We start from the raw sequence: 15,633 nt of genomic DNA, 5'->3' as shown, positions 1-15,633 counted from the left end.
CTCTTAAAGAGTTAAGAAGAAAGCAAGCCTCGCGCCGTCGTCGTCGTCGCTCGCTCGGCTCGGCTTCGGCTACGGCTACGGCTTCGGCTTCGGCTTCGGCTTCGGCTTCGGCTTCGGCTTCGGCTTCGGATTTGGATTTGGTCAAATGATCGATTGATTGATTAATTTTTTGGACCAAATTTATTTGTTAATAGTAAATATTAACGTAAGATTATCCGTATTTGTAAACGGATATTTTCCAATCCGTGTATTGATAATTTGGCAGCCGGATAATGGTCTTCCCACCATGAAGTGCTTGCTCCACAAACATGAAGTGCTTGCTCCACAAACATGTAATGCTTGCTCCACCATGAAGGGTGGACGTTTGGTCTTGCACTCCTTCTTGGCTGCTATATATATGAGCAGCAAATGTTGAAGAAAGACACGAAAAACTCAACATACAATTCGCTCAACAAATTGGCTATACATTGCACTCCTTCCTCTCAGAACTTCCATACGTTTTTCTGAGTATATACTCCTTCGTTCTGCATTGTTTTTTAACTTCAAACAAAGCAACTGTAAGTGTGATTTGCTACCGAACTTTGTGTTCGCCGAAACACTGGGGTTTGAAGTACCGCTACACCAGTGTGTTATTCGTTCTATCCTGGGAGGAAATAATCCATTACCTTGGGTACTAGGAGGGGATTAAATTCCTTAAGGAAACACTGTGAATTCAGTGAGCTCGAATTTATTATTATTGTTTCATTACGTTAACTTATATTTTGCAGAATTAATATTTACAAATACAGCAATATTGACGGGACTAACAATCTTAAGGAATTTAATATTTATTTCTGTACTTGTGTTATTCTTATTATTCTGCAAACTAAAACCTTTGTGGTTTGTGTACTCCCGTTTTGGAGAGTTAAGCCTTCGTGGCGTTTTGTTGGATATTAAAATCTACGTGATTTTTACTCCAGTTTGAAAACGTGTATTAAACGTTTGTTTGTGTCATTCTTTTCTGAAAAAGATGATGACTGAAAACGAAAACCAAGCTGTTCCGATGGCGACTGCCAACGCAACGACAAGCCGAACACCGGCGTTGGCACCGGCAGAAAAACCCGGAAAATTTTCCGGGATTGATTTCAAACGCTGGCAGCAGAAGATGTTCTTCTACTTAACTACGTTATGTCTACAGAAGTTCATCAAGGAAGATGTTCCTGATCTGCCGGATAAAACTCCAGATAATGAACGCTTTCTCGTGATTGAAGCGTGGAAGCATTCTGATTTTTTATGCAAGAATTATATTCTTAGCGGACTGGATGATAATCTGTATAATGTATACAGTAGCATGGAGACATCCAAAGAATTGTGGAATGCACTTGAAAAGAAATATAAGACTGAAGATGCCGGGATGAAGAAATTCGTTGCCGCAAAATTTCTGGACTACAAAATGATAGATAGCAAGTCTGTTATTACTCAAGTCCAGGAATTGCAAGTGATTATTCATGATCTACTTGCTGAAGGTCTTGTAATCAACGAAGCATTCCAAGTAGCAGCAATGATTGAGAAGTTGCCTCCGTTGTGGAAGGACTTCAAAAATTATTTGAAACACAAACGAAAGGAAATGTCCCTTGAAGATCTCATTGTTCGGTTGAGAATCGAAGAGGACAATAAAGCTGCTGAAAGGAGAGGCCGTGGAAATTCAACAATAATGGGAGCAAATATTGTTGAAGCTAACAAAAAGAGGAAGAAGGCTTCTGGTCCGAAATACAACCCAAGCAAGAAGCGGTTCAGTGGAAACTGCTACAACTGTGGGAAAACCGGACACAAATCTACGGAGTGTCGTGCTCCGAAGAAAGACAAGAAAAGGGGTCAAGCAAACATGGTAGTAAACCATGATGATGTTGATAACTTGTGTGCCATGCTCTCTGAATGTAACTTGGTGGGAAATCCTAAACTGTGGTGGTTTGATTCAGGAGCCACTCGCCATGTTTGTGCAGTTAGAGAGGCTTTTGCTACCTATGCTCTTGCTGAACCCGGAGAGACAGTTTATATGGGAAATGCTTCAACAGCAAAAGTTGAAGGATATGGGAAGGTATTTCTAAAAATGACTTCTGGCAAGGTCATGACTTTGAACAATGTCCTTCATGTTCCCGAAATGAGAAAGAATTTAGTCTCTACTGGACTTCTTGTTAAGCACGGTTTTAAGTGCGTCTTTGTATCCAACAAGGTTGTAATTAGTAAGAATGAAATATTTGTGGGAAAAGGTTACCTCACCGAGGGCCTTTTCAACCTAAATGTAATGGTTGTTGAAAATAATAATAATATTTCAGCTTCTTCTTACTTACTTGAGTCAAATGATTTATAGCATGTACGTTTGGGTCATGTCAATTATAAAACCTTGCGGAAAATGATTAACTTGGAAGTACTGCCCAAGTTTGAATGCGAAAAATCAAAATGTCAAACATGTGTGGAATCTAAGTATGTTAAACATCCTTATAAGTCAGTTGAAAGGAATTCAAATCCTTTAGACTTCATTCACACAGATATTTGTGACATGAAGTCAATACCATCTCGCGGTGGAAAGAAGTATTTCATAACTTTTATTGACGATGGTACTCGATATGGCTATGTTTACTTACTGAATAGTAAAGATGAAGCAATAGACGCATTCAGGCAATACAAAAATGAAGTTGAAACGCAACTTAACAAGAAAGTAAAAATGATAAGAAGTGATAGGGATGGTGAATATGAATCTCCTTTTGAAGAAATATGTTTAGAATATGGAATTATTCATCAAACAACAGCCCCTTACACGCCCCAATCTAATGGGATTGCGGAAAGAAAGAATCGCACATTAAAGGAAATGATGAATGCGTTGTTGATAAGTTCTGGTTTGCCACAGAACTTGTGGGGGAAGCCATTCTTACAGCTAATCGAATATTAAATCGAGTGCCCCATAGCAAAACACAATCCATTCCTTATGAACAATGGAAAGGAAGGAAGCCCAACTTGAATTATTTTAAAGTGTGGGGGTGTTTGGCAAAAGTGCAAGTTCCTAAACCCAAAAGGGTAAAGATAGGACCGAAAACCGTTGATTGTGTTTTCATAGGATATGCGACAAATAGTAAAGCATATCGATTTCTGGTTCATAAATCAGAAAATCCCGACATTCATAATAATACGGTTATAGAATCAGATAATGCTGAGTTTTTTGAAAATATATATCCGTATAAAAAGGAATGTGAGTCGTTTGGTGAAGGATCTAAACGACCTCGGGAAGAAACAAAAGAAAGTACATGTAATCAGGAGAATCCAAGACGTAGTAAACGTCAAAGAACGTCTACTTCATTTGGACCAGATTTTGTGACTTTCTTATTGGAGAATGAGCCTCAAACATTTAAAGAAGCTATGACTTCTTCGGAATCATTGTTTTGGAAAGAGGCAGTCAATAGTGAAATAGAATCCATATTGAACAACCATACATGGGAATTGGTTGATCTTCCTCCTGGAAATAAACCTTTGGGTTCTAAATGGATTTTTAAGAGAAAAATCAAAGATGATGGCACTATTGATAAATTCAAGGCAAGGCTCGTAGTCAAAGGGTATAGACAACGAGAAGGTCTAGACTACTTTGATACATACTCTCCAGTTACAAGAATTACGTCCATACGGATGTTAGTAGCATTAGCTGCAGTGTATGGTCTTGAAATTCATCAAATGGATGTTAAGACGGCCTTCTTAAATGGAGAGTTGGAGGAAGAAATTTACATGGAACAACCTGAAGGGTTTGTGGTTCCAGGTAAAGAAAAGAAGGTATGTAGACTTGTTAAGTCTCTTTACGGACTAAAACAAGCACCCAAACAATGGCATGCGAAATTTGACCAAACAATGTTGTCAAATGGTTTTAAGATAAATGAATGTGATAAATGCGTGTACATTAAAAATGTTCCAAATCACATAGTCATTGTTTGCCTATATGTGGATGATATGTTGATAATGAGTAATGACATTGCCAACATAAATGCTACTAAGCGTATGCTCAATAGCAAGTTTGATATGAAAGACTTGGGAGTTGCTGATTTAATTCTGGGAATTAAGATCAATAAGACTCCTCAAGGTCTGGCATTGTCACAATCTCATTATATTAAGACAGTACTTGAAAAATTCAAGCACTTGGGCTTTAAAGTTGCAAAGACTCCAATTGACGTGAATCTTGCATTAGCAAAGAACAAAGGCCAAAGCATATCACAATTGGATTATGCTCGTGTATTGGGATGTTTAATGTATATCATGAATTGTACACGACCAGACATAGCTTGTGCTATAAGTAAACTGAGTCGATATACGAGCAATCCAGGCCAATCTCATTGGATGGCAATGAAACGAGTTTTGGGATATTTAGAACATACCCAGAACTTTGAATTGCACTACAGTAATTTCCCTGCGGTGATTGAGGGATACTGTGATGCAAATTGGATCACCGGTTCAACTGATTCTAAGTCCACGAGTGGATATGTATTCACTATTGGTGGAGGAGCGGTATCTTGGAAGTCGTCCAAACAAACATGTATTGCCCGCTCTACAATGGAGGCTGAATTCATAGCCTTAGATAAAGCCGGTGAAGAAGCTGAATGGCTCCGGAATTTCTTGGAAGACATTCCATTTTGGCCCAAACCGTTGGCACCAATATGCATACATTGTGATAGTCAAGCGGCAATTGGAAGGGCTGGGAGCGTCATGTATAACGGTAAATCTCGTCATATACGACGAAGACATAAAACCGTTAGGCAATTACTCTCTAGAGGAATTATCACAATTGACTATGTAAAGTCAAGTGATAATGTGTCGGATCCACTTACAAAAGGCCTAACTAGAGAGGTAGTTGAGAAATCATCAAGGGGAATGGGGCTATGGCCGAGAACAAGTCATTGTGGCGGTAACTCTACCTAGAAGACTGGAGATCCCAAGATCTAGGTTCAAAGAGATCAAACAAAGTCATTAATGACGGTTCAACATTGTCAAATAAAATTTTAGTCCATTCTCGTGATGAGACAATGTTCAGTACCAAGGATAAAGCATTAAGGCTTTTTAATGATTTTTAAATTTGATACGGGGTATATCAAATAGTGTATCTACAGGATGACACGTTTAGGAATCACCTATTTAAGTGTGAAGTGTGAGCCGCTTCAAGGAGAACTTTGTAAGGCCAGTTCTCTACGCACTTATGAAACCAGGCAGTGTTCATGGCTGAAACGAACACAACAATGAGAACCAAAGACGGTTAAGGGTTGATTGTGTGACTTATGGTTGTCTAGGTATACACCAAAGATCGACGGTTCAAAGATATCAAATCTACCGATTGACCGAGTATATCCGACATAAGTTTACTACGGAAAGTTCAAAGGGAAACCTACTTATCCAGATGCAATTAATCCTTGCTTGTAAATCACACAGTTTTTCATGCATACTTCCGTGATATAGCCATTCCCCATTCATGTGGGGGATTGTTGAGATTTTATTTTTTAAGATGTAATATTCTTAAAATGAGGGTGAATGGAAAATGGAGGGAAAATGAAATTTTGAGTAAAATTTTAAGTTTTCCCCTCTTAACAATGAGACATTGTCCCATATTGGAAGTGGAAGACATTTTTGGTGGGTATATATATAATTGCTCTTCTTGTAGCTCTTAAAGAGTTAAGAAGAAAGCAAGCCTCGCGCCGTCGTCGTCGTCGCTCGCTCGGCTCGGCTTCGGCTACGGCTACGGCTTCGGCTTCGGCTTCGGCTTCGGCTTCGGATTTGGATTTGGTCAAATGATCGATTGATTGATTAATTTTTTGGACCAAATTTATTTGTTAATAGTAAATATTAACGTAAGATTATCCGTATTTGTAAACGGATATTTTCCAATCCGTGTATTGATAATTTGGCAGCCGGATAATGGTCTTCCCACCATGAAGTGCTTGCTCCACAAACATGAAGTGCTTGCTCCACAAACATGTAATGCTTGCTCCACCATGAAGGGTGGACGTTTGGTCTTGCACTCCTTCTTGGCTGCTATATATATGAGCAGCAAATGTTGAAGAAAGACACGAAAAACTCAACATACAATTCGCTCAACAAATTGGCTATACATTGCACTCCTTCCTCTCAGAACTTCCATACGTTTTTCTGAGTATATACTCCTTCGTTCTGCATTGTTTTTTAACTTCAAACAAAGCAACTGTAAGTGTGATTTGCTACCGAACTTTGTGTTCGCCGAAACACTGGGGTTTGAAGTACCGCTACACCAGTGTGTTATTCGTTCTATCCTGGGAGGAAATAATCCATTACCTTGGGTACTAGGAGGGGATTAAATTCCTTAAGGAAACACTGTGAATTCAGTGAGCTCGAATTTATTATTATTGTTTCATTACGTTAACTTATATTTTGCAGAATTAATATTTACAAATACAGCAATATTGACGGGACTAACAATCTTAAGGAATTTAATATTTATTTCTGTACTTGTGTTATTCTTATTATTCTGCAAACTAAAACCTTTGTGGTTTGTGTACTCCCGTTTTGGAGAGTTAAGCCTTCGTGGCGTTTTGTTGGATATTAAAATCTACGTGATTTTTACTCCAGTTTGAAAACGTGTATTAAACGTTTGTTTGTGTCATTCTTTTCTGAAAAAGATGATGACTGAAAACGAAAACCAAGCTGTTCCGATGGCGACTGCCAACGCAACGACAAGCCGAACACCGGCGTTGGCACCGGCAGAAAAACCCGGAAAATTTTCCGGGATTGATTTCAAACGCTGGCAGCAGAAGATGTTCTTCTACTTAACTACGTTATGTCTACAGAAGTTCATCAAGGAAGATGTTCCTGATCTGCCGGATAAAACTCCAGATAATGAACGCTTTCTCGTGATTGAAGCGTGGAAGCATTCTGATTTTTTATGCAAGAATTATATTCTTAGCGGACTGGATGATAATCTGTATAATGTATACAGTAGCATGGAGACATCCAAAGAATTGTGGAATGCACTTGAAAAGAAATATAAGACTGAAGATGCCGGGATGAAGAAATTCGTTGCCGCAAAATTTCTGGACTACAAAATGATAGATAGCAAGTCTGTTATTACTCAAGTCCAGGAATTGCAAGTGATTATTCATGATCTACTTGCTGAAGGTCTTGTAATCAACGAAGCATTCCAAGTAGCAGCAATGATTGAGAAGTTGCCTCCGTTGTGGAAGGACTTCAAAAATTATTTGAAACACAAACGAAAGGAAATGTCCCTTGAAGATCTCATTGTTCGGTTGAGAATCGAAGAGGACAATAAAGCTGCTGAAAGGAGAGGCCGTGGAAATTCAACAATAATGGGAGCAAATATTGTTGAAGCTAACAAAAAGAGGAAGAAGGCTTCTGGTCCGAAATACAACCCAAGCAAGAAGCGGTTCAGTGGAAACTGCTACAACTGTGGGAAAACCGGACACAAATCTACGGAGTGTCGTGCTCCGAAGAAAGACAAGAAAAGGGGTCAAGCAAACATGGTAGTAAACCATGATGATGTTGATAACTTGTGTGCCATGCTCTCTGAATGTAACTTGGTGGGAAATCCTAAACTGTGGTGGTTTGATTCAGGAGCCACTCGCCATGTTTGTGCAGTTAGAGAGGCTTTTGCTACCTATGCTCTTGCTGAACCCGGAGAGACAGTTTATATGGGAAATGCTTCAACAGCAAAAGTTGAAGGATATGGGAAGGTATTTCTAAAAATGACTTCTGGCAAGGTCATGACTTTGAACAATGTCCTTCATGTTCCCGAAATGAGAAAGAATTTAGTCTCTACTGGACTTCTTGTTAAGCACGGTTTTAAGTGCGTTTTTGTATCCAACAAGGTTGTAATTAGTAAGAATGAAATATTTGTGGGAAAAGGTTACCTCACCGAGGGCCTTTTCAACCTAAATGTAATGGTTGTTGAAAATAATAATAATATTTCAGCTTCTTCTTACTTACTTGAGTCAAATGATTTATGGCATGTACGTTTGGGTCATGTCAATTATAAAACCTTGCGGAAAATGATTAACTTGGAAGTACTGCCCAAGTTTGAATGCGAAAAATCAAAATGTCAAACATGTGTGGAATCTAAGTATGTTAAACATCCTTATAAGTCAGTTGAAAGGAATTCAAATCCTTTAGACTTAATTCACACAGATATTTGTGACATGAAGTCAATACCATCTCGCGGTGGAAAGAAGTATTTCATAACTTTTATTGACGATGGTACTCGATATTGCTATGTTTACTTACTGAATAGTAAAGATGAAGCAATAGACGCATTCAGGCAATACAAAAATGAAGTTGAAACGCAACTTAACAAGAAAGTAAAAATGATAAGAAGTGATAGGGGTGGTGAATATGAATCTCCTTTTGAAGAAATATGTTTAGAATATGGAATTATTCATCAAACAACAGCCCCTTACACGCCCCAATCTAATGGGATTGCGGAAAGAAAGAATCGCACATTAAAGGAGATGATGAATGCGTTGTTGATAAGTTCTGGTTTGCCACAGAACTTGTGGGGGAAGCCATTCTTACGGCTAATCGAATATTAAATCGAGTGCCCTATAGCAAAACACAATCCATTCCTTATGAACAATGGAAAGGAAGGAAGCCCAACTTGAATTATTTTAAAGCGTGGGGGTGTTTGGCAAAAGTGCAAGTTCCTAAACCCAAAAGGGTAAAGATAGGACCGAAAACCGTTGATTGTGTTTTCATAGGATATGCGACAAATAGTAAAGCATATCGATTTCTGGTTCATAAATCAGAAAATCCTGACATTCATAATAATACGGTTATAGAATCAGATAATGCTGAGTTTTTTGAAAATATATATCCGTATAAAAAGGAATGTGAGTCGTTTGGTGAAGGATCTAAACGACCTCGGGAAGAAACAAAAGAAAGTACATGTAATCAGGAGAATCCAAGACGTAGTAAACGTCAAAGAACGTCTACTTCATTTGGACCAGATTTTGTGACTTTCTTATTGGAGAATGAGCCTCAAACATTTAAAGAAGCTATGACTTCTTCGGAATCATTGTTTTGGAAAGAGGCAGTCAATAGTGAAATAGAATCCATATTGAACAACCATACATGGGAATTGGTTGATCTTCCTCCTGGAAATAAACCTTTGGGTTCTAAATGGATTTTTAAGAGAAAAATCAAAGATGATGGCACTATTGATAAATTCAAGGCAAGGCTCGTAGTCAAAGGGTATAGACAACGAGAAGGTCTAGACTACTTTGATACATACTCTCCAGTTACAAGAATTACGTCCATACGGATGTTAGTAGCATTAGCTGCAGTGTATGGTCTTGAAATTCATCAAATGGATGTTAAGACGGCCTTCTTAAATGGAGAGTTGGAGGAAGAAATTTACATGGAACAACCTGAAGGGTTTGTGGTTCCAGGTAAAGAAAAGAAGGTATGTAGACTTGTTAAGTCTCTTTACGGACTAAAACAAGCACCCAAACAATGGCATGCGAAATTTGACCAAACAATGTTGTCAAATGGTTTTAAGATAAATGAATGTGATAAATGCGTGTACATTAAAAATGTTCCAAATCACATAGTCATTGTTTGCCTATATGTGGATGATATGTTGATAATGAGTAATGACATTGCCAACATAAATGCTACTAAGCGTATGCTCAATAGCAAGTTTGATATGAAAGACTTGGGAGTTGCTGATTTAATTCTGGGAATTAAGATCAATAAGACTCCTCAAGGTCTGGCATTGTCACAATCTCATTATATTAAGACAGTACTTGAAAAATTCAAGCACTTGGGCTTTAAAGTTGCAAAGACTCCAATTGACGTGAATCTTGCATTAGCAAAGAACAAAGGCCAAAGCATATCACAATTGGATTATGCTCGTGTATTGGGATGTTTAATGTATATCATGAATTGTACACGACCAGACATAGCTTGTGCTATAAGTAAACTGAGTCGATATACGAGCAATCCAGGCCAATCTCATTGGATGGCAATGAAACGAGTTTTGGGATATTTAGAACATACCCAGAACTTTGAATTGCACTACAGTAATTTCCCTGCGGTGATTGAGGGATACTGTGATGCAAATTGGATCACCGGTTCAACTGATTCTAAGTCCACGAGTGGATATGTATTCACTATTGGTGGAGGAGCGGTATCTTGGAAGTCGTCCAAACAAACATGTATTGCCCGCTCTACAATGGAGGCTGAATTCATAGCCTTAGATAAAGCCGGTGAAGAAGCTGAATGGCTCCGGAATTTCTTGGAAGACATTCCATTTTGGCCCAAACCGTTGGCACCAATATGCATACATTGTGATAGTCAAGCGGCAATTGGAAGGGCTGGGAGCGTCATGTATAACGGTAAATCTCGTCATATACGACGAAGACATAAAACCGTTAGGCAATTACTCTCTAGAGGAATTATCACAATTGACTATGTAAAGTCAAGTGATAATGTGTCGGATCCACTTACAAAAGGCCTAACTAGAGAGGTAGTTGAGAAATCATCAAGGGGAATGGGGCTATGGCCGAGAACAAGTCATTGTGGCGGTAACTCTACCTAGAAGACTGGAGATCCCAAGATCTAGGTTCAAAGAGATCAAACAAAATCATTAATGACGGTTCAACATTGTCAAATAAAATTTTAGTCCATTCTCGTGATGAGACAATGTTCAGTACCAAGGATAAAGCATTAAGGCTTTTTAATGATTTTTAAATTTGATACGGGGTATATCAAATAGTGTATCTACAGGATGACACGTTTAGGAATCACCTATTTAAGTGTGAAGTGTGAGCCGCTTCAAGGAGAACTTTGTAAGGCCAGTTCTCTACGCACTTATGAAACCAGGCAGTGTTCATGGCTGAAACGAACACAACAATGAGAACCAAAGACGGTTAAGGGTTGATTGTGTGACTTATGGTTGTCTAGGTATACACCAAAGATCGACGGTTCAAAGATATCAAATCTACCGATTGACCGAGTATATCCGACATAAGTTTACTACGGAAAGTTCAAAGGGAAACCTACTTATCCAGATGCAATTAATCCTTGCTTGTAAATCACACAGTTTTTCATGCATACTTCCGTGATATAGCCATTCCCCATTCATGTGGGGGATTGTTGAGATTTTATTTTTTAAGATGTAATATTCTTAAAATGAGGGTGAATGGGAAATGGAGGGAAAATGAAATTTTGAGTAAAATTTTAAGTTTCCCCTCTTAACAATGAGACATTGTCCCATATTGGAAGTGGAAGACATTTTTGGTGGGTATATATATAATTGCTCTTCTTGTAGCTCTTAAAGAGTTAAGAAGAAAGCAAGCATCGCGCCGTCGTCGTCGTCGCTCGCTCGGCTCGGCTTCGGCTACGGCTACGGCTTCGGCTTCGGCTTCGGCTTCGGCTTCGGATTTGGATTTGGATTTGGTCAAATGATCGATTGATTGATTAATTTTTTGGACCAAATTTATTTGTTAATAGTAAATATTAACGTAAGATTATCCGTATTTGTAAACGGATATTTTCCAATCCGTGTATTGATAATTTGGCAGCCGGATAATGGTCTTCCCACCATGAAGTGCTTGCTCCACAAACATGAAGTGCTTGCTCCACAAACATGAAGTGCTTGCTCCACAAACATGTAATGCTTGCTCCACCATGAAGGGTGGACGTTTGGTCTTGCACTCCTTCTTGGCTGCTATATATATGAGCAGCAAATGTTGAAGAAAGACACGAAAAACTCAACATACAATTCGCTCAACAAATTGGCTATACATTGCACTCCTTCCTCTCAGAACTTCCATACGTTTTTCTGAGTATATACTCCTTCGTTCTGCATTGTTTTTTAACTTCAAACAAAGCAACTGTAAGTGTGATTTGCTACCGAACTTTGTGTTCGCCGAAACACTGGGGTTTGAAGTACCGCTACACCAGTGTGTTATTCGTTCTATCCTGGGAGGAAATAATCCATTACCTTGGGTACTAGGAGGGGATTAAATTCCTTAAGAAAACACTGTGAATTCAGTGAGCTCGAATTTATTATTATTGTTTCATTACGTTAACTTATATTTTGCAGAATTAATATTTACAAATACAGCAATATTGACGGGACTAACAATCTTAAGGAATTTAATATTTATTTCTGTACTTGTGTTATTCTTATTATTCTGCAAACTAAAACCTTTGTGGTTTGTGTACTCCCGTTTTGGAGAGTTAAGCCTTCGTGGCGTTTTGTTGGATATTAAAATCTACGTGATTTTTACTCCAGTTTGAAAACGTGTATTAAACGTTTGTTTGTGTCATTCTTTTCTGAAAAAGATGATGACTGAAAACGAAAACCAAGCTGTTCCGATGGCGACTGCCAACGCAACGACAAGCCGAACACCGGCGTTGGCACCGGCAGAAAAACCCGGAAAATTTTCCGGGATTGATTTCAAACGCTGGCAGCAGAAGATGTTCTTCTACTTAACTACGTTATGTCTACAGAAGTTCATCAAGGAAGATGTTCCTGATCTGCCGGATAAAACTCCAGATAATGAACGCTTTCTCGTGATTGAAGCGTGGAAGCATTCTGATTTTTTATGCAAGAATTATATTCTTAGCGGACTGGATGATAATCTGTATAATGTATACAGTAGCATGGAGACATCCAAAGAATTGTGGAATGCACTTGAAAAGAAATATAAGACTGAAGATGCCGGGATGAAGAAATTCGTTGCCGCAAAATTTCTGGACTACAAAATGATAGATAGCAAGTCTGTTATTACTCAAGTCCAGGAATTGCAAGTGATTATTCATGATCTACTTGCTGAAGGTCTTGTAATCAACGAAGCATTCCAAGTAGCAGCAATGATTGAGAAGTTGCCTCCGTTGTGGAAGGACTTCAAAAATTATTTGAAACACAAACGAAAGGAAATGTCCCTTGAAGATCTCATTGTTCGGTTGAGAATCGAAGAGGACAATAAAGCTGCTGAAAGGAGAGGCCGTGGAAATTCAACAATAATGGGAGCAAATATTGTTGAAGCTAACAAAAAGAGGAAGAAGGCTTCTGGTCCGAAATACAACCCAAGCAAGAAGCGGTTCAGTGGAAACTGCTACAACTGTGGGAAAACCGGACACAAATCTACGGAGTGTCGTGCTCCGAAGAAAGACAAGAAAAGGGGTCAAGCAAACATGGTAGTAAACCATGATGATGTTGATAACTTGTGTGCCATGCTCTCTGAATGTAACTTGGTGGGAAATCCTAAACTGTGGTGGTTTGATTCAGGAGCCACTCGCCATGTTTGTGCAGTTAGAGAGGCTTTTGCTACCTATGCTCTTGCTGAACCCGGAGAGACAGTTTATATGGGAAATGCTTCAACAGCAAAAGTTGAAGGATATGGGAAGGTATTTCTAAAAATGACTTCTGGCAAGGTCATGACTTTGAACAATGTCCTTCATGTTCCCGAAATGAGAAAGAATTTAGTCTCTACTGGACTTCTTGTTAAGCACGGTTTTAAGTGCGTCTTTGTATCCAACAAGGTTGTAATTAGTAAGAATGAAATATTTGTGGGAAAAGGTTACCTCACCGAGGGCCTTTTCAACCTAAATGTAATGGTTGTTGAAAATAATAATAATATTTCAGCTTCTTCTTACTTACTTGAGTCAAATGATTTATGGCATGTACGTTTGGGTCATGTCAATTATAAAACCTTGCGGAAAATGATTAACTTGGAAGTACTGCCCAAGTTTGAATGCGAAAAATCAAAATGTCAAACATGTGTGGAATCTAAGTATGTTAAACATCCTTATAAGTCAGTTGAAAGGAATTCAAATCCTTTAGACTTAATTCACACAGATATTTGTGACATGAAGTCAATACCATCTCGCGGTGGAAAGAAGTATTTCATAACTTTTATTGACGATGGTACTCGATATGGCTATGTTTACTTACTGAATAGTAAAGATGAAGCAATAGACGCATTCAGGCAATACAAAAATGAAGTTGAAACGCAACTTAACAAGAAAGTAAAAATGATAAGAAGTGATAGGGGTGGTGAATATGAATCTCCTTTTGAAGAAATATGTTTAGAATATGGAATTATTCATCAAACAACAGCCCCTTACACGCCCCAATCTAATGGGATTGCGGAAAGAAAGAATCGCACATTAAAGGAGATGATGAATGCGTTGTTGATAAGTTCTGGTTTGCCACAGAACTTGTGGGGGAAGCCATTCTTACGGCTAATCGAATATTAAATCGAGTGCCCTATAGCAAAACACAATCCATTCCTTATGAACAATGGAAAGGAAGGAAGCCCAACTTGAATTATTTTAAAGTGTGGGGGTGTTTGGCAAAAGTGCAAGTTCCTAAACCCAAAAGGGTAAAGATAGGACCGAAAACCGTTGATTGTGTTTTCATAGGATATGCGACAAATAGTAAAGCATATCGATTTCTGGTTCATAAATCAGAAAATCCCGACATTCATAATAATACGGTTATAGAATCAGATAATGCTGAGTTTTTTGAAAATATATATCCGTATAAAAAGGAATGTGAGTCGTTTGGTGAAGGATCTAAACGACCTCGGGAAGAAACAAAAGAAAGTACATGTAATCAGGAGAATCCAAGACATAGTAAACGTCAAAGAACGTCTACTTCATTTGGACCAGATTTTGTGACTTTCTTATTGGAGAATGAGCCTCAAACATTTAAAGAAGCTATGACTTCTTCGGAATCATTGTTTTGGAAAGAGGCAGTCAATAGTGAAATAGAATCCATATTGAACAACCATACATGGGAATTGGTTGATCTTCCTCCTGGAAATAAACCTTTGGGTTCTAAATGGATTTTTAAGAGAAAAATCAAAGATGATGGCACTATTGATAAATTCAAGGCAAGGCTCGTAGTCAAAGGGTATAGACAACGAGAAGGTCTAGACTACTTTGATACATACTCTCCAGTTACAAGAATTACGTCCATACGGATGTTAGTAGCATTAGCTGCAGTGTATGGTCTTGAAATTCATCAAATGGATGTTAAGACGGCCTTCTTAAATGGAGAGTTGGAGGAAGAAATTTACATGGAACAACCTGAAGGGTTTGTGGTTCCAGGTAAAGAAAAGAAGGTATGTAGACTTGTTAAGTCTCTTTACGGACTAAAACAAGCACCCAAACAATGGCATGCGAAATTTGACCAAACAATGTTGTCAAATGGTTTTAAGATAAATGAATGTGATAAATGCGTGTACATTAAAAATGTTCCAAATCACATAGTCATTGTTTGCCTATATGTGGATGATATGTTGATAATGAGTAATGACATTGCCAACATAAATGCTACTAAGCGTATGCTCAATAGCAAGTTTGATATGAAAGACTTGGGAGTTGCTGATTTAATTCTGGGAATTAAGATCAATAAGACTCCTCAAGGTCTGGCATTGTCACAATCTCATTATATTAAGACAGTACTTGAAAAATTCAAGCACTTGGGCTTTAAAGTTGCAAAGACTCCAATTGACGTGAATCTTGCATTAGCAAAGAACAAAGGCCAAAGCATATCACAATTGGATTATGCTCGTGTATTGGGATGTTTAATGTATATCATGAATTGTACACGACCAGACATAGCTTGTG

This window comes from Nicotiana tomentosiformis, chromosome 6 (assembly GCF_000390325.3).
Source record: "Nicotiana tomentosiformis chromosome 6, ASM39032v3, whole genome shotgun sequence".
In the NCBI taxonomy this organism is placed as follows: Eukaryota; Viridiplantae; Streptophyta; class Magnoliopsida; order Solanales; family Solanaceae; genus Nicotiana; species Nicotiana tomentosiformis.
The sequence above is the reverse complement of the archived record's forward strand: the minus strand, read 5'-3'. Positions refer to the sequence as shown.